The sequence below is a fragment of the Gorilla gorilla genome, chromosome 5, assembly GCF_029281585.2.
Source record: "Gorilla gorilla gorilla isolate KB3781 chromosome 5, NHGRI_mGorGor1-v2.1_pri, whole genome shotgun sequence".
Taxonomy (NCBI): domain Eukaryota; kingdom Metazoa; phylum Chordata; class Mammalia; order Primates; family Hominidae; genus Gorilla; species Gorilla gorilla.
The window spans coordinates 188,711,680-188,738,263 of NC_073229.2; the positions used below are offsets into that span (position 1 = coordinate 188,711,680).

Below are 26,584 nucleotides of genomic sequence, written 5' to 3' on the forward strand. Positions count from 1 at the left end.
GCACTATAAGCCAAGTCATTCCTGGCTTCCATGATAAAAGAAGGCATGGAGCAAAAGAATGAAGTCAACCTCTAGAAGTCGGAAAAGGCAGGAACAGTTATTCTTCGCCGAGAGCCCCTAGAAAGCACTATTATCCTGCCAATACCTTGATTTTAGCCCAGAAAGACACATTTTGGATCTGACATGCAGAACTATAAGAGAACACATTTGTGTTTTTACCAATTTGATAGTAATTTATTACAGTTACATGTTGTTCATAGTTATTTTGTATTCTTTTAGGGATAGTTTCAATATCTATATCATCTCTGTGTCTAATTCTGTTGATTGCTTTTTTCTATTGGAAGTACTTTCTGTCTTTTTAAATTTTATAATTTTTGATTGATGTTCATAGTGTACATGACAATATATTAGACATTGTAGTAAGTAGCATTTATGCCTGGAAATGGGCATGCTTATTCTCTGTTATGCTATTAGTGATGAGGTAGGGAGGATTAAGTCAATCTAGTTAAAGTCAGTCTGGGTTTGCAATTAGCTGTTTCCATGTCTGCCGTCAGTGTACTGCTGTCTTCAAATTCCTCCAGCGTTAACTTGTGCTTGGATTCTGGATAACTTTCCTGAGCATTTTTCTCAATGTTCCTCCCCAACCACAGCTCCAAGTTTGCCTTCATATTTAGACCTAAGAGAGGATCTAGTTTCAGGTTCCTTTTCTTCCCACCAAAGTAGAAATTCCTTGTTACTTGGTGCTTGGTAGCCTGGGCGACAAAGGTGGGGGGATTCTGTTTTCCTTGTTTAGTCACTTTCTTAGGCTCCGTGTCATGGTTTCAGAGGTAGAGTTTCCAAGTGACCCTGCTCATCCCAGCAGTAGGGGAGCTTTAATTTCCTGGGTCCAGGATGGTTTTCTGCAACTCTCTGAGGAGTAGAGAACATTTACTTTTACCCTCCCACCAATCATTGTGAGTCTTCATCTACTCTCTGGTTGATGGTGCTTGTTGCCTTTCTTCAGAGGCAGAAGCTTTTGTTACTCACGGGAGAAGTAACTGGGTGCTGTTTCATTCTCTCCAGCAGCAGCTTCACCATCCTCCAGGACTGCAACAACAAGTATTCTCCTCTCTTTGATGCTGCTCCTTCTCATGGGCACACAGTAGGTTGCTGGAGGAAAACCTACAGTGGAATATCAACTTTCCTTGGGTCTATAGCTCATTGGTGTTCCATACAATCGCTTTATCTGACTCTCACTCCTTAAGCAATCGAATACAATTTTTAGCTGAATTATTCCTACCCACATGTATTGAGACCTGGTGTTCCACCTTCTTCCATAGGTGATTACTGAAGTTCTGTTTCTCCCTGGAGGTACATATCTTTCCTTAGATGTGGGTGGCTACCCTATTACATCCGCTTTCTGATACGTTGAAGAAAAGTTATCATTCTGTAGATTATACAGCTTTTTATTTTGGTTTGTGTGGGAGTATATGCTAGTATACTACTATATAATATAGTGTAGTATATAAAACATATATACATGTAGCATATAATACACAATAATATATGTAATAATATATGTAAATAATATACAATATACTATACTATACTGCAGTCTATTCTGCTGGTGCATTTGTTGTATTTTTTGTGGTATGTTGATGTGCTCGTTTAACATGTGTATTTCTTTATTGTCCAACTATTGCAGTTTTTTTTTCCTATGGCTTGCATGTGTTCCTCAGCTTTGCTCACTGATCCTTTTTATCTCTTATTATTTCTGTTTAGTTTTTACTTTATTTAGGTCTTTTACAGAGAAATTTGCTGACCCTCACCTGTAGGAAAATTTCATTGCTCTTTTCTCATATATTTTCCGTGTATGGATGCCACACAACCCTTTTTATTTATTTTAGAATAAATGATCTATAGAAATTAGTAGGCAATTCCAATGTTGGAAGAGGCAGGTTAGCTTTGTTGATTTTTTAGTTCAAGTGCTCTCTTCTCAGTTGCTATGAAGATAAACTATTGTTTTTAAAAATGTGAAACCTCTGTGCATAATTGTGTATTTCATATTTCAGACCTTTACGCATTTCAGAGCCTTCTTAATCAGCCCTGTGTGCTCATTCTTTCACTGGCCACTGTTACCAAGCAGAGTGGCTCCTGTCTTCCAAAGTGATCCATTTGCTTCAGAAACTGTTTTTGTTCGCCTTTTGAGATCTGTCACCTGTGAGATGCTGAACGTTGTATTACTTTTCCTCTCATGTCTCTAAGTATTTTCCCTTTTTTCAATCTCAGCCCAACTCATAGCAGCTCTAAATAAAGTGGAGCGCTCTTATTTTAGAGTGTACATTTTCTGGAAACTTACGACATCTTCCTCTACTAGACCCTTTCTCTTCTTCAAATTCTTTTCTGACTCAATATCACTGCTTTGGTTTATTGCTTTATGAGTTCTTACCCAGCCCTGATGGCCTTAATAGCGTTATATAGCATTTTCATATAGTTCGTAGTTTTTGTTTTTTTCTGTTCTGTAATTTGGCCAATCAAGCAGTTTGTGGTTTACTATTCACTGTGTGGTTTTCCCTCATTATCATACATGGTTTCCCTGTGAAAAGGCAGAAAAATTCTTAAATAACTTATAAGTTGATCTTGCTGGAAGCTGGTAATATTTTTTAAATTGTTTTGATCATTACAAAATTAAGAATGGAGTTGCATATGATGATTGATGGTTCGGTGATTCTCAAAACTGATATTAGCAAGCAAAATTTTAGTTAATATTATTTCCTGGACCTTTTGATATAAAATATGCTGATTACTAAACAGACTACATTTATGAAATAATCATTCATTGTCAAAGAGACATTTATAAATTTTCAATTAAAGTTCCTAATTAGCATGAACATCATGAGTTACTCTCATTGAATTGATATAGTAATAGACAAAACAAAGAAATAAAGAATTTTAATTAGTGTATGCAACCTTAATGTTGATAAATTTGCATTCTTCTCTTGGTTTTTTAAAATAACAAAAAAAATTTTTAAACACCAATTATAATCAACGTGGATAAATTCTGAAGGAATCAGATTCTATGCTGGGAACCATGGAGAAATAACATTTAAATTTTCTGGTTTTTTGAACTTTAATTGCTTTGTAGTTTTTTTTTTAAATCCAATTTGCATAATAAAATATAACTGCATAAATTTCTACATGGTGATATTACAATTAGGAAATTAAAATGACAAATATAAATATTTAAATATTTTACTGATTAAATAAGAAGCTTCTGACAAGAAAAGCAGTTACCACATTGGCCAAGCTCATCATCTAGATTTCCATATCACCAGAAATGTCCAGCCTTTTGGAACCTGGTAGTTTGTTTTCCCTTTGACAGAATTTCTCCAAAATAAGTAGTAGCTGTGAGTAAATAAATGAGTTTTGTGTTTATAATTTATTATAACATAATTAAAATCTTAATGAAAATACTAACGTACAAACAATATAGTAAATATTATATAGTCCCTATCTATACTAAGTAATGAAACATTACCAATACAATTGAAAACACTTAAGCACTTTACCAAAAATCTTTCTGTTTGTTTTGGGTTAAACAGTAACTTAAATTTAGACTTAGTTTCCACATAGTTCTGTCTGTACTTACTATGTATGTGGGTTTCTTTGATGAATATATAGTATTATTTTTAATGTTTCAATTATATGCAAATAAACTGTGTGCATTCTTTTGAATCTAGATTTTTTTATTATACTAGGATTATGAGATCCATCTTTGTTGAAAAAAATGTAGTGTTGCACTAGTTCATTACTTTTTAATGCAACATACTATTTTAAGGTATGAATACAACACAATATAGTCCTACGCTCAATTCATGATCAATATTTGTGTAGTTTACAGTCATTATTATTACAGTCAATACTATTATGAATGTTCTTTTTTAAAAAATTCTTTACCTATTTTAGGTAGTAGCTAATGTCTATTTTATGTGTGGCAGACATTTTCTGGTTTCTTTCTTAGTTTTACATTTTCTTGAGGAGTGCATTTCTTGGTGAATGTATACTATTAGTTTTTGTGTGGTCAAAATAATCATTCTTATTTGTTACGTTTTGTACTTTTTTTCATCTTGTTGAAGAGAATTTTCCCTATTCTGAAGACGTATAGATGTAATTCTATATTTTTGCTTAAAAGTTAATTTCGTGCTTATGTTGGTAATGATTTTTAAATCTTGAATTGATTTTTATATCTTGAATATGTCAATATATTTTTCTTTCTTTCCATATTGATACAAGTCATCCCAATATAATTTGTTGAATAGTCCATCCTCTCCCCACTGATCTGTAGTACTATTTTGTCGTATATAGAGTTTCCATCCATGAATGAGCCTGTTCCTGGGCGTTTAAATCTTAAACCTAAAATAATCAATTCAAAAGTGTTTGGATTTTGTATTTGAACAATAGGCAATCATATTGTCTACTCCTAATGGCATTTTATTTTGACCTCTGCAATACCAATACTTTTCGTTTCATTCTTTTGTTTCTCTGTAGTTGCTAATACTGCCAACATTTTGTTAAACATGAGCAGGAATTCAATTTGGTAGTAATATTTTTTAACACTTTACTGGATTTTTTCCAGAAATTATTGTTTTAAATATTTATATCTATGTGAAAATAAAATTTTGTGGAATATTATTTTTAACTGCCATTGTCCAATTATGGTACTAAAACTAGTCTTGATTTTTTAAGTTATTTAGAAAGTATTCTTTTTCCCCTGTTTTCCAGGGGAATTTTTGTAATATTGATATTTTATTTCTCATGGGACTTGAGTAGAACTATTGATATTTTATTTCTCATGGGAGTTGAGTAGAACTTGTAAAACCGTCTAAATTTAGTGTTGATTTGCACTTTCAATGATTGAGCTTTTGGATAATAAATTTCTTTAATGATTATGGGAACAGTCAGTGATATTTTTCTTATATATCAGTTTCTTTGTTATCTTTTTCAGAAATATGTCTATATTGATCAAATTTCAAATTTATCACAAATATTTTAATATTTACTTGCTCTTAAAAAATAACTCATGTTATTAGTTACTTCTGTCACCTTAAATTTTAAAGACATTACTTTTGTCTTTTTTAAAAATTTAATCATGCCAGATATTGCGTATTTACCAAATTTTGTTATGTTGTTCTTTTAAAAATATTTTTTGTTGGATGTTTAGCTCATATATTATTTCTTTAAGTTCTAATATAAACATTTAGGAAAACAGCTATCTATCTATATTACATATATAATTTTAAGGATATTTTAGGTACTGCTAAAATTTTCTTTTACCAACCTTGAATTTAGTGTCATTTTTATCATTATTGCTTTCTCTCTCTATTTTCAAAATTTCTATTAATGCTACATCTCAATCTATGAGCTATTTAGCTTTCTAAAAAGTATTTCCCATATATGGAGGTTTTCCTTAATTCAATATTAAATTTACTATGTTGAGAAAATGTGGTTTGTTCCTTTTACATTTATTGTCATTAATAAGATTTTAAAAATACCTTCTATTATTTTATTTTATGCATGGTGTTTTTCTTACTTTTCCTGTGTTTCTTTTTGTGTTTTTTTTGGCCTGAATTTTATTTTATTCTTCATTTATTTTGTTTTCTCTCCTAATCTTTGAGAACTACATTGCTAATTCAATTTCGTCAGTGTTTGTTCTTAAGTTTTTGTTATGTGTGCATAAAATCAAACATTAATCATTGTTTCTTTCTCCTCCCAAGCAATCTAAATACCTTAGACCACTGTAACTCTATGCTCGTCTATCTCACAAGTTTTCTGACATTTCAGGCCAATATATCTTTTAATTCCAGAATTCAGATATTATGATTGCTATAAAGAGTCAATTATTTTTTATTCAAAATCTATTTGCTAATTTGTTTCTGTTCATTATTTCTCCCATTTCAGATCATCATTCTAGTATCATTTTCCTTCTTTTTGAAGCATATCTTTTAAGTTTCCTTAATGTGCATCTGTTAGGGGTAAGCCCGAAGGTTTTATTCAAAAATTTATTTATTTTTACTTGGTTTTAAATGATTACTTGGCATTGTGTACAATTTTATGTTTATAGTTATTTTCTTTAAGTAATTGGGATGTGTTATTTCTTATCTTCTGACTTCTTCTCTTCTGCTGGTAAATCTGCTGTTAGGCCAACTATTCTTTTTGTGGCTTGTCACTCTCCTTCTCTCTGTGGCTCAATTTTTCTTTTACTCTCAAGATTTTTGACTTTGATGTCTTGCAGTTTCATTACACTGTGGTTTAGTATAGAATTTTTTTAAAATTTATATTGCTTGGATTTTTTATGTCTCTTTTTCAAGTCTTGTTTCTGTTTCTCTAATATTCTTTCAATTCTAATTTTATGTTCAACTTAAAGACAGATTTTATTTCAATAGAATTAGGTATTACAAGATTTTCTAAGCAGTCATTTTTCAAATCAGTCTGCTTTTTAATTTTTATTGAACCTTATTGCTTGTTTATCTTGTTAATGTTCTCATGTACTTCTTCATATTTTAAAACCCAATTTAGTTTATATCCAGATCTGTGGCTATTCATTGTTTCATCTGACCCTTATTCGTGGCGAATTGTTTGTTACGCATTTATAATTTTAAAAAATTTTGAATACATCTTCCAGATTACCCAGGTTTGTAGTACACTTGAAGAATGTGTACATTGACTTTCTTGAGGAAACCTTTCTCTAGAAAAGATTTGCTTTTGCTTCTACCATGTGCTTAAGATGCCAGGAATATGTGATCACTTTAAATGATTTTATTGAATTTTTGTGTAAATTTGAACCCTGTGACCCAGTGATGTCAGGTTTAGGGCTACAATTTCTCAAGAAAACATCCTATTTCTTTTCTTCTCACTTGACTGTAATGCCTGTGGCTTGTAAGTTACGCTGTAGAGTCCTTTTCCGGTGGGAAGACACTTGCTAGCTCACTTTTTCATTGAAGGCTCCTGGCTTTGGTCAGCAGAACCTCTTTTTTTTTTTTTTTTTTTGAGACGGAGTCTCGCTCTGTCGCCCAGGCTGGAGTGCAGTGGTGCAATCTCGGCTCACTGCAAGCTCCGCCTCCTGGGTTCATCCTCTTTTATTTCACTGTTTGGAGTGAGCCCAGCATCTTGTCTCATTGGCGTCAAGTATTCTGATCATGGTCCTCTCTTTAGCCAAAGGTCTTCAGATAACAAACGAGGGTGTCATTGCCAGCTTGTCACTGTGGATTCCAGTTTCCAGTGCTTTTGTCTGTAGCCCCTGGAATTTATTTTCTTTCTTGTGAGCACTGATATACATGAGTTTTATTGAATTATATACAAAATTTTCAGTAGGTTGGAGAGGAAAAATGCGTGAATCTGAGGTTTGTTATATTGTTGTGAGTGGAAGGCCATTGTGAAACTTTAGAATTATCAACATTATTTCAGGAATAAAACTGATAACATTTAAAAACCAGCACAGACCAATCAGAATGGAAGCAGGCCTGAAACAACTTTAAGCCATACAGTTTAATACCAGGTAAATATCCTCCCCACTTGCCCTTTAAGTCCTTTTTATAAGAATAAGTGAGTGATAGAGGTAGTCACCTTACATCATCTTCATCAAAATGATACTAATGTTTTCAGTCTTAAAAACTGTTATAAATTTAATATTCAGCTGCAAATTAAACATTCACTTCTTCATAAAGATTAAAATTATTTATATTCACTGAAAACAAAGATTGGTTATAAACTATTTCTAAATGCTATTTTTAATCCGTATAATTTGTTGAACAATTTGATTCTATACTTACAGGGGGCATGTCCTAATTCATAACAGGAACCATTTATGGAGGTTTATTTTGTGCCAGTAGTTATGCTACACAGTTTATTTCTGTAACACTCACAAGAACCTTGCACATGGTAGGTTCTTTTTTTTTTTTTTTTTTTTTTGAGACGGAGTCTCACTCTGTCGCCCAGGCTGGAGTGCAGTGGCGCGATGTCGGCTCACTGCAAGCTCCGCCTCCTGGGTTCACGCCATTCTGCTGCCTCAGCCTCCAGAGCATGTGGGACTACAGGCGCCCACCACCACGCCCGGCTAATTTTTTTGTATTTTTAGTAGAGACGGGGTTTCACCGTGTTAGCCAGGATGGTCTGGATCTCCTGACCTCGTGATCCGCCCGCCTCCTCCTCCCAAAGTGCTGGGATTACAGGTGTGAGCCACCGCGCCTGGCCACATGGTAGGTTCTTAACATCTCCAGTTAGAAGTTTTGTAAACGTGAGTCAAAAGAAATTAAGGAACTGGCTGAATCAAACAGTTCGTGAGTTCAAGCTCAGATCTTCTAACAACTGGTTGTATCAGGCAATGTCACTTATTGAAAAGGACTGGAATCAGACTGGACTTCAAATTCTACCACTGTTCATTTCTAGCTAAGTCACCATACTAAGAATACTCATTGCACAATATTGCTACTTATGGTTATTTCATATTTGTGACTTTTGTTAAGTAAACTTTTTACAATAGAGTTTTCAGATTTAAAACAATTTGTTAAAGTGTCAGGCTAATATCTATATTCATTTCTGCATAAATAGAAAACATGACAGACATGACTATAATACTGGATTAGGCATTATTCTAATGCTGGGTTATCAGTGTTCCTATATTAGTTTTTAAGTGTACACGGCAAAATATTATTCTAACAATATTTTAATTTTTCTTCAATGTCTGATTTCATGCAGTTGTTTTAGTCTCAATTTAAATAATTATTTTCAAAAGTGCCTAAGAAGATTTTTAGAAATTGTTAAAGATAATCACTTTAAATGGAAAATCATTTGTTTTACATTCCATTACTAAGTTGAGTGGATATATTAATGGGGACTAATGGTAAACTTAAAAATCAAGCTTTACAATATGTTTAGGACATTAAATAACAATTTCCAAATATACTCAAACATTTATACATTTTTGTAGTTCCATCATTTTAAAGTCATGTTTATTGGGATATACTTTAAACTCAATAAAGGTCAGCAATTTTGAGTGTGTCATGGAATCACTCTGACAAACATATGCAGTCATGGGACCATCCCCACAATCAAGAAATAGAACATTGCCATCACTATAAAAAGTTATCTTGTGCCTTTATGAAGTCAATCCCTTCTTACCACTAGTAGTCACTTCCAACATGGATGTTTTCTGCCCTTATAATTTTGCCTTTTCCAATATCATATACATAGAGATCATATTTATATTTATCATGTTGTCTTCTGTGTCCAGCGTCTTTCATGTGATCTTGAGACTCATTAATATTGTTGAATGTATCAATGGTTCAGCACTTTAAGTGTCTGGATAGTATTTCATTGTACGGATTTACTCAATTTGCTTATCTGTTCACCTATTGAACATTTGTGTTGTTTCTAGATTTGGGACAGTGTTAACAAAGCTACTACAAATATTTGTGCACAGATTATTTTGTAGGGAAATATGTTTTTATTTCCCCCTGGGAAATCCTATATCAAGGAATAAAATTGGTGGGTCATATGGTAAGTGTATGTTGATTTTCACAAAAATCTGCCAATCTGTTTTTTAAAAAAACAGCTGCACCATTTTGCACCCCAATTCCTACACATCCCTGCCAGCGTGTGGTACTCTCAGAATTTTAATTTTAGCCTTTCTAGTGTCTGTATAGTGGTATCTTCCTTTGATCCTAATGGCATTTCACTTGTAACTGAAGATATTGAGCATATTTTCATGTGCAAATTCCCATTCATGTATCTTCTTTGGTGAAATAGCAATTCAAATATTTTGCCATCTCTTTATCAGATTGTCTGTCTTATTGTTGACTTATAAGAGTTTTTAAATGTATAATAGATAAAACTTCTGTGCCAGGTATGTGTTTTGAAAATATTTTCTCCCAGTCTCTGGTTTGTTTCATTTTCTTAACTGTTTTTAGATAAGTACTACTTTTTAATTCTGAAGCCAGCCAACTTATGAATGACATGACAAACCTTTGCTTACCATATTGTCACAGATATTTCCTCCCGTGTTTACTTTTAGACAATTTGTAGTTTTATCTGGTAACTTCAAATATCTAACCCGTTTTAAGATAATTTTAGTATGGTATGAGATAAAGGTCAGGGTGTTTTGTTTTTGCATATAGCCTTCTAATTTTCCAACTAAATGCAAATGTTTGCATATTGCAACATTTGTGGAAAAGGTTATCATTTTCCCTTTGAATTCAGTTGGCATGGTTATAAAAAATCAGTTGGCCCTGTATAGATGTGCCTGTTCCTGGTACTTCTGTTCTATTCCATTTTTCCATATGTCTATTCTTAGTCAACATTCTTTTTAATACTGTAGCTTTCTAGTAATTCTCAAAATCATGTAATATAAGTCCTCAAACCTCATTCTTCTCTTTTTTTGAGACAGAGTCTCGCTCTGTTGTCCAGGCTGGAGTGCAATGGCGCAATCTCGGCTCACTGCAACCTCTGCCTCCTGGGTTCAAGTGATTCTTGTGCCTCAGCCTCCCTAGTACCTGGGATTACAGGCATGCACCACCATGCCTGTCTAATTTTTGTATTTTGATTAGAGACGGGGTTTCACCGTGTTGGCCAGGCTGGTCTCAAACTCCTGACCTTAAGTGATCCACCAGACTCACTTTCCAAAGCATCGGGATTGCAGGCATCAGCCATCGTGCCCAGCCTTCATTCTTCTTTTTCAAAATGCTTTTGGCTATATATTCCTTAATCTTTCATATAAAATTTTGAAGTCACCTCATTTACTTTCTATTTTAAGAAAGCATGCTGTGATTTTGATCAGTATTATGTTAAATCTATTGGTATATTTGAGGTAAGTTGACATCTTCACAAATTTGATTCTTCTGATCCCTGGAACACAGGATAGTTCATAATTTATCTAGTACTTTAGTTTCTCTCAGCAATATTTTATAATGTTTAGAAGTCTTGTGCATATTTTGTTAAATATATTCTTAAATATTTTCTGGGTTTGATGCTATTATAATTGGTATGTTTTATATTTCTATTTTCAGAACCGCTTTACTAATATATAGGAATATAGTGAAACTTTGTTTATTAAATTTGTTTTTTGTGACCTTGCTAAACATACTTAAAAGTTTTAGCAGGTTATTTCTAGAAATTCCTTTGGGAGTTCTTCATAAATTATCATGTTTCCTGAGAATATATAGATTTTTATTTTATTTCCAAACTGCATACCCATTATTTCTTATAATTTAATATTTCTTACCTTTCAGCAACTGGCTAAGTCTAGTACAAGGTTAAATTGCTGTAATGAGGACAGCATTCTTGCCTTGTTCACACTCTTAGGTGGAAAATATTCAGTCTTTTATCATGAAGTATAATGTTAGATATTGGTTCCTTATAGAAGACTTTCATCAGGATGGAGAGGTTGTCTCCATTCCTAGTTTGCAAAAACTGATTATCATGAATTGGTGTTGAATTTTGCAAAATGCTTTTTCTGCCCCCATTAAGAAGATTTTTAAAAATTCTTGATTAACTTGTTGTATGTTATGGTTTATTATACTAACTGACATTTGGATATTGAAATTAACTTTCATTCATGGCATATATCCAGTATGGTCATGGTAAATTATCCTGTTTACATATGGCTTTTTATTTCCTAATATGGTAATTTTTATGTGCATGAGACATATTAGTCAATACTTTTTTTTTGCAAACACTTTGTTTTGCTTCGGTATTAGGGTAATTGAAGGACGCCTAAAATTTATAAGGAAGATTTTTTCCTCCTTTTTTATTTTTTGGAAGAGTTTGTGTAGGGTTGGTATTATTCCTTCCTTAAATATTTGGTAGAACTAATCAGTGAAGTAACCTTGGCCAAGATACTTGTCAGAGGATTTTAACTAAGAAATTAATTTCTGTACAGGATATAAAGTTTTATATTCTTTTTTGAGTAAGGTTTGATGATTTGTGTTTTTCAAGTATTTGTTCACTTCATCAAAATTATCAAGTTTACTGTCAAAGAGTTCATCATAACGTTCTTTTATCCTTGTAATGTCTGTAGCACATGCAGTTAGCCACCTCCTTCATTCCTCTCACAATTACTGAGAGGGGAGATTGATGTTCTCATCTGTAATTGTAGATTTTTCTGTTTCTCTTTTTAGTTCTATCAGCTTTTACATTGTATATTTTGAATTTTGAATTTTTGCTGCATTCATATTTAGAATTGTTATGTCTGGTTGGGAAATTGATGTCTGGACATGTAGAATTTCCCTCTTCATCCCTGGTAATATTTCTCATTCTGATATTTAGCTTGTCTGATACTAACAGAGCCTCTGCGAATTTCTTTTGCTTAGGATTTGCACAATGTAACTTCTTCTATCCTTTAACTTGTAACTCATGTATACCTTTCTATTTAAAGTATATTTCTTATAGAAAAATATAGTTGGATATTGCTTCTATATCCAATATTACTATCTTGTCTTCTAGATGGGGCATTTAGACCTTTTGTATTAATCTAATTCTTCATGATGGTTGAGAATTGACCCTCCATCTTGCTATTCATTTTCTATTTTCTCTAAATGTAATTTATTCCTTTTGCCTTTTTTCCTGCCTCATTTTGAAATAATTAAATATATTTTATGATTCATTTTTATTTATTTTATTGGCTTATTGATAGAACTTTTTGTTGTATTATTTTTCAATTGTTTATCTCTAGGGCTTATATACTTTTTTTTTTTTTTTGAGATGGAGTCTCGCTCTGTCACCCAGGCTGGAGTGCAGTCACGCGATCTCGACTCACTGCAAGCGCCGCCTCCCGGGTTCACGCCATTCTCCTGCCTCAGCCTCCCAAGTAGCTGGGACTACAGATGCCCGCCACCACGGCTGGCTAATTTTTTGTGTTTTTACTAGAGACGGGGTTTCACCATGTTAGCCAGGATGGTCTCCATCTCCTGACCTCGTGATTCGCCCGCCTCGGCCTCCCAAAGTGCTGGGATTACAAGCGTGAGCCACTGCGCCCGGCGGGGCTTATATACATTTTTAAATGATCACAGTCACATATAAAAAAAACCTCTTCACATAATTTCTAAGAAACTTCCCAATATATGGTTTCATTTCCTCCCCACTTCCTTGTTTTTGTCATACATTTGAACTCTACATATTGTAAATCCTGCAAAGCATTATTATTAATCTTTAGACATTTTTCTTTTAAAGGTATTATAAATAAAAAAAGGTCATTCATATTTGCTCACATTTTTCGTATTTCTGTTTCTCTTTCTTTCTGTATTTCCAAATTTCCATCTTATATTATCCTCTTATGGACTTCATTAAAATATTTTTTAATTTAGATATGCTGGCCACAGTATCACTCATGATTTGATTTTCTGAAAAAAGAAAAAAAAACAAAACTCTTTGCTTCAACTTTTAGAGGATATTTTCACATGTTATATGAATTTGTAGATTTTCAGGTTTTTCATTTGGTACTTTAAACACGTGACTCTATTCTTTTGTGATTTGCATCGGTTCTGATGACAGCCTGATGTCTTCTCATCTTTGTCTCTCTCTGTTGGTACTTTTTTGTTCTTCTTTGATCCCTGGATGCCTTCAGAATGTTTCTTCTCTTTGATTTCTAATAGTCTGATAATGATAAATTTAGAGTTTTTCTTTAATCCTGCTAGTGGTTACTTGAGATTTTTGGATCTGTGGTTGGTTTCCTTTCATTGCATTTGTCTGTTTCTTGGTCACTATATCTTCAATGTTTCTTTTGTCCCACTTTCTCTTCTCCTTTTGAAATTCCAGTTACATGTATATAAGACCTTTTGACAGGGCTCTTGGATTTTTGTTCCATTTTATTCCTTCTTTCTCTCTGAGTTTCAATTTGAAAAATTTCTATTGACCTGTCTTCAGCTTCCTCCATTTTCTTCCTCTAGGCACATCAATTTTGTGTCTAGCTTTCTGGCGTGCCTGTCAAAGGAATTCTTTATTTCTGACATTGTCTTTTCTTTCTTAGCATATTCAATGGACACATTTTAATCGCCCTTCTCTCAATGCTCAGAGTGCCTATTTGTTCCTAATTATTTCCCCAACAGTAGACTGCTGTTGTTTGTTACTCCATGAGAGGCTTCTGGGGGGAAGTCTTTTGGGGGAGGGGGAAGGTGCTGTTGTCCGGTCCATCCTTAGTCATCGTCAGGCCTTGTGCATCTGAACTTCAGAGGTGGGGCTCTCTCGCCATCCTGCCTCCCCGACAAGGTGCCAGTCTCTGCGGCATGTCAGTGGGGGTGCTTGAGCACAAGTGTCTTTTTGTTCTTGTCTAGTGTCAGCTGAGCTCTCCTTTGTTTCAGAGCAGGGCTGTGTCCATGAGTGTGTTTTCCCCACATCTCTCCTGTTAGCAGATCAGCATTACATTGTGAATGACAGATGGAGACGTGCAGGTTTTCCACCCTCCCCTGAAGCTCCTGGCCTTGGCCTAAGACTAGATGGCAGCAGCATTTCCTGGCTGTCCCCAAGCAGCACATGGCATTTGCTTCCTATGAGAGAAGAGTCCACGGTGTTGACAGTTCGGTGTCTGTCTCCTGCAGTAGCTGCTCACCATCTGTGTGTCTGGGATGGCTCTGGGCTTCAGTCTTCCCCATAAGCATCCAGTGGTAGCTGCAGGCACAAAGGAGCCGGTGAATGGTTGCTGACTCCTTTAGGAGCACACTCTTCCTTTAACCATTTGCTGAAGACATTTTTCTTGCCTGGTATCATGCTTGCTGCTACCACTTCCTCTGCTGCTCCAAAAGAGGAAACAATTTATGTGCCCCTCTGCCCTCTGAGGGGCTTGTCACATATTGGAATTCAGTTCACTTGATTGCTTTGGCTCTCTGATGGGCTGAAATAGTTATAATTTTATAGTTTTTCTGGCTGCTACTCATTGTTAGAGTGGGAGCAAAGTTCTACTGCAGTTTTCTACATCCAAAGTGAAACTGAAACCATGCAATCTCACTTTTAGAAGGTATGAGCACAAGAATGCCTAAATAGCACTATTCTAAGGAAACTGATTTACATTAAAAGTGATGGCTTTGACACAGTTCCACATTTTTTGTCTCTTCAGAATAAATCAGGCAAAAGAATTGTTCTCTGCGACGCACCTCAAGTTAAATTTCTTTTGAGTTGAATATGACCAACCTTTTAAAACTTCCTTTAGTTTGATTTATTACATACCTGGAATTTTTGATTTTTAAATCTGTTCTCTTAACTTCTCTACTGGTCTTCTTTCTTTTTGTCTAAATTTCAACTTTCAACCACCCATTCACATCAGTGTATTACCATATATCTTCTAATTGTATTGAATCAAATCCTTTAGCATGTACAAATTACTGTAGATGAATGCCACAGCTTCTCATGGGAACAAACTCAAAGTAAATATAAAGAGACATAATGTATTATGTTCCACTTAAAGCTCCTGATTGATTTTGAAAAGGTTGGGGGCATGAGATCCAATGACGATTTTCATTGTTAGTGCCATATGTTAAAAATGGTATAGAAATGTTCATTTTGGAAAGAGCACACAAAAACGAACTGGCTGGGCTCAGTGGTACACACATGTAGTCCCAGCTACTTAGGAGGCTGAGAAATTGGGAGGCTGAGATGGGAGGATTGCTTGAGCCCAGGAGTTTAAGGTCAGCCTGGGCAACATAGTGGGACCCTGTTTCTAAAAACGAAAGAAAACATTGATATTTCTATACTATAAATTAACATTTGGCAACTCAAACAAGATTAAAAAATAAAAGTTACTGTATAACATCAAAGGGAGGAATGGAGTGAACCAGTGTTGTTAGATTCAAAGGCAATATGTACATTCTCTCACATGCAATGCAAAAGATGCATGGAGTTGGTGAGGAAATGCATAATATAATATAACAATGTATTTTCAAAATTTACTACGGGGTTTGCAGTTTCTTGATAACAAGAAGCATTGGAATCTGCAACTTGCAGGGGCATTTTTTTTGTGTTTTTCTTAATTTTGAAAAGGAGGTGAGAATTTTTAAAAATAAAGTGGCATCTTGTCATTATGACTCGAACTTTGTGTGTATTTAGTATTTAGTCACGCCTAAATTGATGTCAGCTAAAGGTTATTTGTAAAAACACAATTCTTGACTGTTTTTTTCATTTTGTTCCATTAGCCTACCATTAGAAACATAATTTATAAATGCATTCACTGGTACTTTTAAATAATACATGAAGATCCAACAACAGTACTTGAATTTTTAGGAGTTGAGCTATTTTTTAAGCTCTCTTTTTTCTTTAAAAAAAAAAAAAAACACTTCTGGTATAGTAAATTCTTTCTTGTTTCTTAGGTGTTTTATAAACTTGTTTACAAAAATATAGCACAGAATATTAGGAAATATCTTGGAAGTTTTATAAAAGCAATCATTTATTTTATTTTTTAAGTTTTTATTTACTTTCATTTTTTCAGGGTGTGTGGATGTGAAAACAATAAGGATATTTTTTATTAATACTATTTTTTAAAATAATGAGCACTCACATAGAAAATTATTGTGAATATTAATTTTCTTATATGTTTGCATGGAAGCATTCTATTTCTGGAAATTTCCTTATTGTTTTAGATGACAAAGTACATTTTTGTGAGATATATGAATTAAAACAGTTTAGGCAATTCAACATTATGTGAGATTTAATTAAACATAAAGATCTCTGAATAATATCTCATTTGGGCCATGATGATTTATAAAAACTTAATACCATATTTGATAAATCATGTGAACTTGAATTATTAGTGACACAGCTCTTTGGATAAAGACTTGAATCATAAAGTTAACAAAAGCATGTAAACTGACACTATTGAAAAAGATATGCATTTTTTGGCTTATAATCTCAACCCTGTTTTACTTACATGTACATAAAGTGACTATCACTCTTTTCTCTACGATCAATGTATTCTCTACCCTGAGTGAGAGTTTGTATGCAAGCAAGAATGTACTAGAAAACATCCTGCTTTTGAGCACTAAGACATTTTTCTGACCTCTCTTCCTATGTTAAAGGGGATATCATTTTGAAGCAGTTTGGTTTCCTGTTTGGGTTTGTTTTATTATCATTAGCTTTGACATTACTCCTTAAAATTTATAATGTGGCAATCCTTTCCATATCAGCTATTAGTTAAGCAAATTTTCTTTCCTTGTTTTAAAGGTTTATATTGAAATGCATTTAAGTTAACAAAAATTTGCAAAAATAGTACGGTGACTTCTTATATACTATTAGCAATGTGTTCCGTTTTCCGTTGCTTTGTATCCTCTCCAGTGAATTGGTTTGGCAGCTTCTTCTTTTGTAATTTGTTTTGCTTTTTGTTTTTAAATTAAACATTCTAATCAATGCTTAGTGATATTTTATTTTGATTTTGATTGCATATCCTTAGTGACTAATGATGTGAGACATCTTTTTATATTATTGCTTACAATTAATATACTTTATTTGGTTAAATATTTTTTAATTGGGTTGTTTGGCTTTCTGTTGTTGAGTTTTGAGAGTTCTGTATAGATTTTAGATATGAATTCTAGATTAGAGATGTGATTTGCAAATGTTTTCTTAGTCTGTGGCTAGTTTACTCATGCCATTATGTCTCTTTTGCAAAACCAACACTTTAAATTTTGTTAAAAAACAGCTAATACGTTTTTTAAAAAGTTATGCTAAGCACTTATGCAGTCATATTTGAAACCCCTTTCCCTTGCCCAGGGTTATCTAATATTTCTCCTGTATTTTCTTCTAAAAGTTTTGTAGTTTTATGTTTTACATTTAGGCTTATAATTCATTTTAAAAATTGTATTAATATGAGGCAAAAATTAAGAGGCTTTGTTTGTTTGCTTGCTTTCTGTTTTTTGGGCTTCTGGACTTCTAATTTTCCAGCATTACTTTTTGAAAGAGTTATTACTTCTCCACGGAACTGTCTTTGGACATTTGTAAAAATCAATTGACTATTTCTGTATCTTTCTTTGTGGACTCCCCATTCTGTCTAAATGATCTAAAATCTATTCTTACCCCCAATATCATACTGTCTTGATTATTGTAACATTCAAATAGCTTTGAAATCTGATGATAGAAGTTCTCTAATTTTGTTTTCTCAAAATTTTTTGGGGTCCTCTTTTTTTTTTATACAGAGATCTTAGCATTTGCTTGTTGATATGTTCAAGTCAGGCTGCTGAGGTTTTCCTGGTATTGCATTGAAGTTGATCAATCTATATCTCAATTAACATTGAAGAAAATTTAGTCTTTCAATACATGGACACTTAGTATCTAGCTCCATTTATTTAGTTAAAAAATTTTTTTTCTACAGTTTTATATTTTACAATATAAATACTGCTCATATTTTTTACCTCAAATATTTATTTTATTTTTAAAGTTATTTTAAATGGTTGTTTTTGAATTCAAATTTCTATTATTCATTACTAGTCTCTAGCAATTTCTTTTTGTGTACTGACCATGCATCCTAAATCCTCGAAAAACTTTGGCTTCTTTTGTAGCTATTCCGTTGAATTTGAAATAGGCCGTTATAATCTAGAAACAGAAACAGTTTTATTTTCCCCTTCGTAATTGATATGCCTTTTATTTTTTTATTTTTTTTACTTGCCTTAGGGCACTGGCTATGATTTGCAGTCTGTTGAATAGGAATGGTGAGATTAGTAGCCTCGTGCTGTCTTAGGAAACAATCTTTCACCTGAGTGTGATGTTAACTATAGTTTTTGGAGATACCTGTCAGATTAAGGAAGTTTCCTTTTAATCTTTGTTTGCTGAGATTTTGTTTTTTAGTATTAAAGGAGAATAAATTTTGCCAAATGCTTTTCATATCTTAATTGAGATGATCATTTGTTTTCCCTTTATGCTGTATTCTCTTACCATGGTGAATTTCATTGATTGGTTTTTTAAAATATGAATTAAGACTTGAACACCTGGGATAAATGTAGTTGGTTAAGATTAATATTCTTATATATCACTGAATTCAATTTGCTAATATTTTGTTGAATTTTTGCATGTCTACATTTATGAGTGTCATTGGTTTGCAGTAACCTTTCCTTATAATGTCTTTGCTTTTAGTTTTGCTATGATCTAAAAAATGGCTTGGGAAGTATTCTCTCCCTTCTTACACACTGATAGAAATTGTGTAAATTTGGGTTTAAATATTTGAGAGAATTAAACAGTGAAACAATCTGGGCTTAGGGCTTTCTTTATTGGAATGTTCTAAGGTAAAATTTGTAATTCCTTAGAATATATAAGACTATTAATCTATTTCTTTTTGAGTGAGTTTTGGTCATTTGCCTTTGCCCTATTAAAATTCTTTTATCATTCTTTTGATATCTATGGTGTCTGTAGTTTTGTTTCCACTTTTATTTTTGTTAATGGTAATTTGTATCTACCTTTATTTCATAGTCAATCTGTCTAGTTTTCCCAATTGGTACATAATTTCAGATTCAGCTTTTGCTTTCATTCTTTTTTATTGTGTTTCTGTTTTCCTTTTATTAATTTCCAGTTATGTTTATTATTTCCTTTTGTCCACTTACTTTGGATTTGATTTGCCTTTTTGTTTCTAGTGTCATATAGTAGAAGCACAGATTTCTTATTGGAGGCCTTTGTTTCTGACATAAGCAATTAATGCTATACATTTCTCTTGAAGGGCTGCTTTAGCTATATATCACACATTTCAATGTGTTGTGTTCAGTGTGTTAAGTTCAAAATATTTCAAAGTTTTGTTCCATATTTCCTTTTTAATTTAAGTTTCACTTAGAAGTATGCAAGTATGTTTTACTTTAATCACCAACTATTTGGGGATTTTTTTTTTGCTATCTCTTGTTATTAATTTTTTGTTTAATTCTCTAATGATCCAAGAAGACACTTTACATTGTTTCTAGACTTTTAAATTGTCTGTGGCATGTTTTATGGCACTGTACAGAGTGCAGATCCAAAACCCAACACACCCTAAAGCTGCTGACCATGATCAAGCATAATGCTCAACACCAGGGTTATGTAAATTAGTTTCCTCCTTCATTAATGTTTTCTTTATACTACCCAATTCGCAACTCTTGCTGGAAAACCTAAGGGAAAACACCCATGGACCTTAATACAGCCACAGTCCCATAGGTCCTCTCTCTCTCTGGCTCTCACTCTCTCATTTTCTCTCTCCTCACTCACTCACTGAGCTCTCTGCCAGCCTCAGCCTTTCTATTGGCCTCCTGTCAGTACTCCTACCTCTGTGAGACCCATGAGTAATAAATTTTGTCTGCTTCATGCATTTTGATTTTACTTTCTCATTGTGTCTCACGTGACACACACTCTGAACCTAAATCTCTCAACAGAGCTCTCTTACGTAGTGCCTATCTTAGCTTATGGTTGTCTTCAAGAGAATGCTCCATATATCCTCAGAAAGTATGTGCATTCTATCATTTTGGGGTAGTGAGTTCTATAAGTGTCATTGGTCAATTTTGTTGACAGTATTTTTTTTTCTTTTCTATAATACTGAGTTTTTATTTGTTCTATTAATTATTGAGAGATGATATTCAAATCTGTAACTATAATTGAAGGCTTGCCTATTTCTTTTATTTTCTTTTTCTTTTTTGAGACAGAGTCTCACTCTGTCATCCAGGCTGGAGTGGAGTAGTGCAATCCAGCTCACTGCAGCCTTGACCACCAGCCTCAGCAATCCTCCCACCTCAGCCTCCCAGGTAGCTGGGACTACAGGTGCACGCCACCATGCCTGGCTAATCTTTTTGATTTTTTGTGGAGACAGAGTTTTATGGTGTTGCCCAGGCTAGTCTCCAACTCCTAGGCTCAAGCCATCTGCTCACTTCAGCCTCCCAAAGTGTTAGGATTACGGGAGTGAGCCATTGTACCCGGACTTGCCTATTCCTTTAATCAATTTTTTCGTGAATCATGAAACTTTGTTTTTAGATGCATACACATTCAGGATTATAATAAATTCTATATTTTTAAAATTATGCAATGGTAATTTTTTTCCTGATAATATTTCGTGGTCTGATGTCAACTTAAAGCTACATTTATTAGGTTAGTATTTGCATGGTATGCATTTTCCTAGACTTTTAATTTTAGCCTATGTCTTTATATTTAAAGTAAGTTTCTTTTAGACACATGAGTATTGCTTTTTAATCCAATTTGACAATCTTTATCTATTAGTTGTGTTTAAATTATTCACAAATGAATATTTATGTGTTTTTATTAAGATATATTACTTTACTGTTTTCTATTTTCTATGTTCTTTGTTTTGTTTTTATATTTCTGTCTTAATTTGATTCAATTGATCATCTTTTATAATTACTTTTTTCTTCTATATTAACTTATTTTGTATATCTTTTTGTAAAATGTATCTCATGATTGCCTTGAGGTTGATAATATAGATTTTTAACTAATAAAATGCTACCTTCAAATCTTTTTTACTGTTTCATATATGCCTCATTATGTAGTTTTCTCTCATCTTTTGTGTTATGATTGTCTTATATTTTAGTTTTAAATCTGCTTTAAACACACAATACGTAATGATAGCTATGTATTTAGTTTTGATAGCGAAATACCTTTTAGAACAAGTGAAAGTAGGAAAAACATTAAAATAATAAAATAAAAAATTAACCTCTATTTATTACATTTTCATCACTTTTTTTTTGCATAAATCCAAAGTTCACTCTGGTATTACAGTGTTTTTTCAAAACATTCTTTTAATATATTAGCAGTGTACATCTGTGGGAAATTCATTATCTTGATTTTTAAATTCTGAGAAAGTCTTCATTTTCCTTTATTGTTGAGGAACATTTTTGCTGAGTATAGAATTATATGTTGACTTGTTTTTTCTTTTACTACTTAAAAATTATCACTCAATTACTTTCTGGATTTCATGGTTTCTTTTTTTTTTTTTTTTTTTTTTTTGAGGTGAAGTCTTGCTCTGTCACCCAGGCTGGAGTGCAGTGGCGTGATCTCCGCTCACTGCAAGCTCTGCCTCCTGGGTTCATGCCATTCTCCTGCCTCAGCCTCCTGAGTAGCTGGGACTACAGGTGCCCGCCACCAAGCCTGGCTAATTTTTTGTATTTTTAGTAGAGACGGGGTTTCACCATGTTAGCCAGGATGGTCTTGATTTCCTGACCTCGTGATCCATCCACCTCGGCCTCCCAAAGTGCTGGGATTACAGGCGTGAGCCACTGCCCCCGGCCTTCATGGTTTCTTTTAAGTAGTATCCTATAATTTGTTCCTCTTTATGTAATGTGTCTCTTTTGTCATTTTTGTCTTCAGAAATTTTTCTTTGTGTTTAATTTTCAGAAACAAAATATTCATAAAATATAATATTTCTGAATATATCGTTCCTGAGTGGGATATTAGTTTGTTTATTTATTTGTTTTTTGTTTATTTGGTGTTTATCTTACTTGGTGTTCTCTGGTATTCGTGGTTCTATAGATTGATGCCTGCCATTAATTTTGGTGCTTTCATAGACAGATAGATAGATAGATAGATAGATAGATAGATAGATAGATAGATAGATCTGTATTGAGATATGTTACCTTGCTTACTGTTTTCTATTTTCTATGTTGTTTTATTTTTATATTTGTCTTCTTTTGTTTCAATTGATTATTTTTTATAATTACTTTTTTCTTCTATAAGAACTTAATTTTTATACCTTTTAAAAAATATATTTCCTGGTTTCCTTGAGGTTGTTAACATATGTTTTTAACTAATAAAATTCTATCTCCAAATTATATTTTACTACTTCATATATAGTGTGTACACTATCTATCTATCTATGTGTCTATCTGTCTATCATCTATCTGTTCTCTCTATTTTAAGATTTCAGTTAACCATTTATTGAGTCATTCCATATTGTCCCACAATTTTTATATGCTATGTAATTTTTTCTATCCTTTCTAACCTTTAAAATTGAGTTTGGGTAAATTGTATTCATCTATTTCAAGTTCACTGACTTTTTTTTTTCTCATTTTTACTGATGTCATAAATTTATTTAATATAGTTGCTGCCTTAGCATCCATTTTGAGGCCTGACATGTTACTTGAAACTCAGTCATACCCCATCAACTTTGGTCTAGTTTAAACTTCCCTCCCTTTGTTTTCCATGCAGTCTGTTTGTTCCTTATCTCACTGACACAAAACCCAACACACCCCAAAGCTGCTGACTATGATCAAGCATGATGCTCAACACCAGGGTTATGTAAATTAGTTTCCTCCTTCATTAACGTTTTTCTTAAATTACCCAATTCACAACTGCTGCTGGAAAGCCTAAGGGAAAACACCCATGGACCTTAATACAGACACAGTCCCATAGGTCCTCTCTCTCTCTGGCTCTCACTCATTTTCTGTCTCCTCACTCACTGGCTGAGCTCTCTGCCAGCCTCAGCCTTTCTATTGGCCGCCTGTCAGTACTCCTACCACTCTGAGACCCACGAGTAATAAATTTTGTCTGCTTCATGCATTTTGATTTTACTTTCTCATTGTGTCTCACGTGACACACACTCTGAACCTAAATCTCTCATCAGAGCTCTCTTAGAGAGTGCCTGTCTTGGTTTATGGTTGTCTTCAAGAGAGAGACCTCAAGACAAAATACTGCTACAGTTCCTAAGACACTATAAAAATTATAACATTGGAGTCTATGATCTTATCAAAGATATTCTTCCTTTATGTTATTGTTTTTCTCTCCAACATTTGCATTTAGTTTCTTTTAATAATATTCATATCTCTGCTGAAATTTTTCATCTGATCTTGCATTTTATTCACCTTTTCCACTAGAAACTTTAAGACATTAATTATAGTTATTTTAAAGTACCTATCAAATAGTTCCAACATGATTGTATTATTTGAGTCTGGCTTTGTTGATTGCTTTGCCTTTTGGAATTTTTTTGTTCGTTTGTTTGCCTTTTAAAATTTTAATGACTCATTTTATTGTTACTGCTTTTAGAAGATGAACATTCCCGTGTAGAAACAGATAAATATAGTTTGTATTTAAAAATGAGTGCTCTTTTTCTTCTACTATTCCTTCAGTGTGTGGAATTTGTATTAATATAATTGGAAATTTGGTGGAGTTTGAGAATTTTTATTGTTTTGTTTCTTCTCAGTACATAAGAGGTATCTAAACTAAATGGTAGCTATTTAGTTTAGATACTAAATGCAGGAGGCTGGGAGTACTCTTGGCTTGCCTCTCTTGGCATGGATACATTACAACATGAACTTGGGCAAGAGTGATCAGGATCCCTGTAGTCGCAGCATTTGATGGCCAAGGTAGGGCTTCCATTCCATAAGTAGAAACTGGGTGAAAGAGAGGACTAAACTTTCCCAGGACTTAGACTCAACAACAGGATGTGGGGAAAGGATAAGAGATGCTACTGTCCTGCTCTTCCTAGGAAGAAAGCCCTTCACGTGAGTACTGGGAGGACAGGCAACCCTGTATTTTTGGATATAGCATTCTAGAGTGGAGTCTCTGCCTTGTGGGGCTGGGAGTGAGGAGCAATGAAGCTGTCTTTGTTCACAGAGTCTCTTATCTTTCTTACCAAAATCTCATAGACATTCTTGAGTAGATATTTGCCCTTAGGACCACTTCCAGACGCATTAAATGGTTGTGTGTGTGTGTGTGTGTGTGTGTGTGTATGTGTGTTTTATGCTTTTTACCAGCTTCACTAGGGCTAGGGAGTTAGTCATTGTAGCTCCCTAATGCTGTTATACCAGGAGTTGATACCCCAAGAAGTTCTTCTTGGGCTGGTCATAATTCCTGATATGAGTATTTTGACTTACTGCCAGAAAATTAGTGTTCTGGCTGTTAACATTCTGGGATCTGAGAGGAAGAAGACAAAAAAGATTGTTGTCGTCATTTAAAATTGTCAGCATTCCAAATGTAAACATTCATGAACTACCCTTCTTTCAATGTGACACTTCTGTCTCCAACCGTCCCAGAGACTCTCTGTTTTGCTGTCACCCATACACAGTGGTTTCTTAGTTGTGTGGGATTTGGAAAAGGTTTTGAACAAGTTCTTAAGAGCATTTTCAAAAAATACAACTTTTATCTCTGAAATTCACTTTTAATTCCCAAGGCACTTGAGCCCACTAATTTGTGTGTTTTTATGGGGTGGGGAGTATTCATTTACAGTGTAAATTAGATGACTTTTTAGCTTTTCCCAAGGCCAGTTTTTATTTTCCTTCCTGGCTCTGCTATTTCAGTTGCAACTCATAAACTTGTGTTCCAGGTTTCAAAACTAGGTTCTTTCTGTTTTTATAGATTGATGGCTTAAAATATATACTTCCTGTTATTTTAGAGGTTTTGGGAAATATATATATGTTTTAAGCTCATAATCTTTAATATAAAATCTATAATTTATTTAGCTGCTGTCACTGTGCTTATTTTTAAATTTAATCAAATAAAATAACAAATATAAAATAGACATAAAGTTGTTAAAAACATTATTAAAACTGTATAAAAATATGATTTACTTTTCTCTTCAAACTGCATTATTTTCTTAATGGACATCTATATTTTGTTTATATAAATTAAACACTTTCTGTTTAGTTAGACATGGAAAACAAATTAAAGGGCCAATTTTTTAAAATATTAATCTTATTTAAAATTTGAAAATACTTAAAATTTATTGCAATTTATTTGCGCCTTTTTTGGCATTTAACTCTAATTATTGGAAACTAGGACTGCTATACTATGCAATGGATTCTGTTATTTTAATTATCATATCACATAAATAACTAATTTTGCGTGTAAATTTTGGGCAGCTCACTTTGTGAGCTGTATCATATTTAAAAACTTATGAGAAATAGATCAAAGCCCTGATTTTTACAACTATATATAAATGATTCTATCCTGGGAAATTAAATAAAAATAAAGTATTCCCCAAATATCTGACAATAATTGAATCAAATACACCAAACCTTAAATCCAATCTTTAAAATAGGTGAACCTCTTTTTCACTGCAAAAGAGAGCTAAACAATGGACCACTCAGCCTTCTTCTTCTCAAAAGGAATGCAGGCACTAATGAGAAAATTCAATGGCACATACTTTATCAATAGTTTCAACATCTAATTTTTTTCTGTATTTCTTTTTGGCAAGGGACAATTACCAGAAAATAATAGTTTTCAGACATTTTCAAAGCCTTTAGTTAATTAACTTAGACTTCTCCATTTGGAATTCAATTGTAGTCATTACAAGTGGTGCCCACTACTCATGAAAAACAGATTGATTAAAAGATGAGCTATCTGCTGTAATATAAAAATGGCCTGCACGTTGCATATCTAGTAATTTTTCCATTCCTTTGAATTACCAGTATCACCGGAAGATCTTCTTATAGGACACTGAAAATGCTCTTTCCATGTCTTCTAATATCATCACAGGAGTTTTCATTTTCTTCTTTGCAATTGTACAGTTGCTTCACGGAAGGCCCATCATCTTCAGCTGAAATGCCATACTCAAAGAAGACTTTCCACAAGAGCATGAAGAAACATCTAAAAAAGAATGGCAGCACTCAGACCGTGTGTTTCAAGGTCCACGCCAACACAGGTTAATGAACCCTAGAATTACATAATAAAAGAGAGAGATCCTCAGAGA

At 33.4% G+C, this 26,584-nt stretch overlaps 1 long non-coding RNA gene across 1 annotated transcript; it reads left to right on the forward strand.

The window, feature by feature from the left end:
* Positions 1-802: 802 nt before the first annotated feature.
* Positions 803-26,584, forward strand: LOC109027201 (uncharacterized). Its single transcript, XR_002006301.3, has 3 exons — positions 803-953; positions 1,063-1,141; positions 26,403-26,584. It is a non-coding gene; the product is annotated as an uncharacterized lncRNA (long non-coding RNA).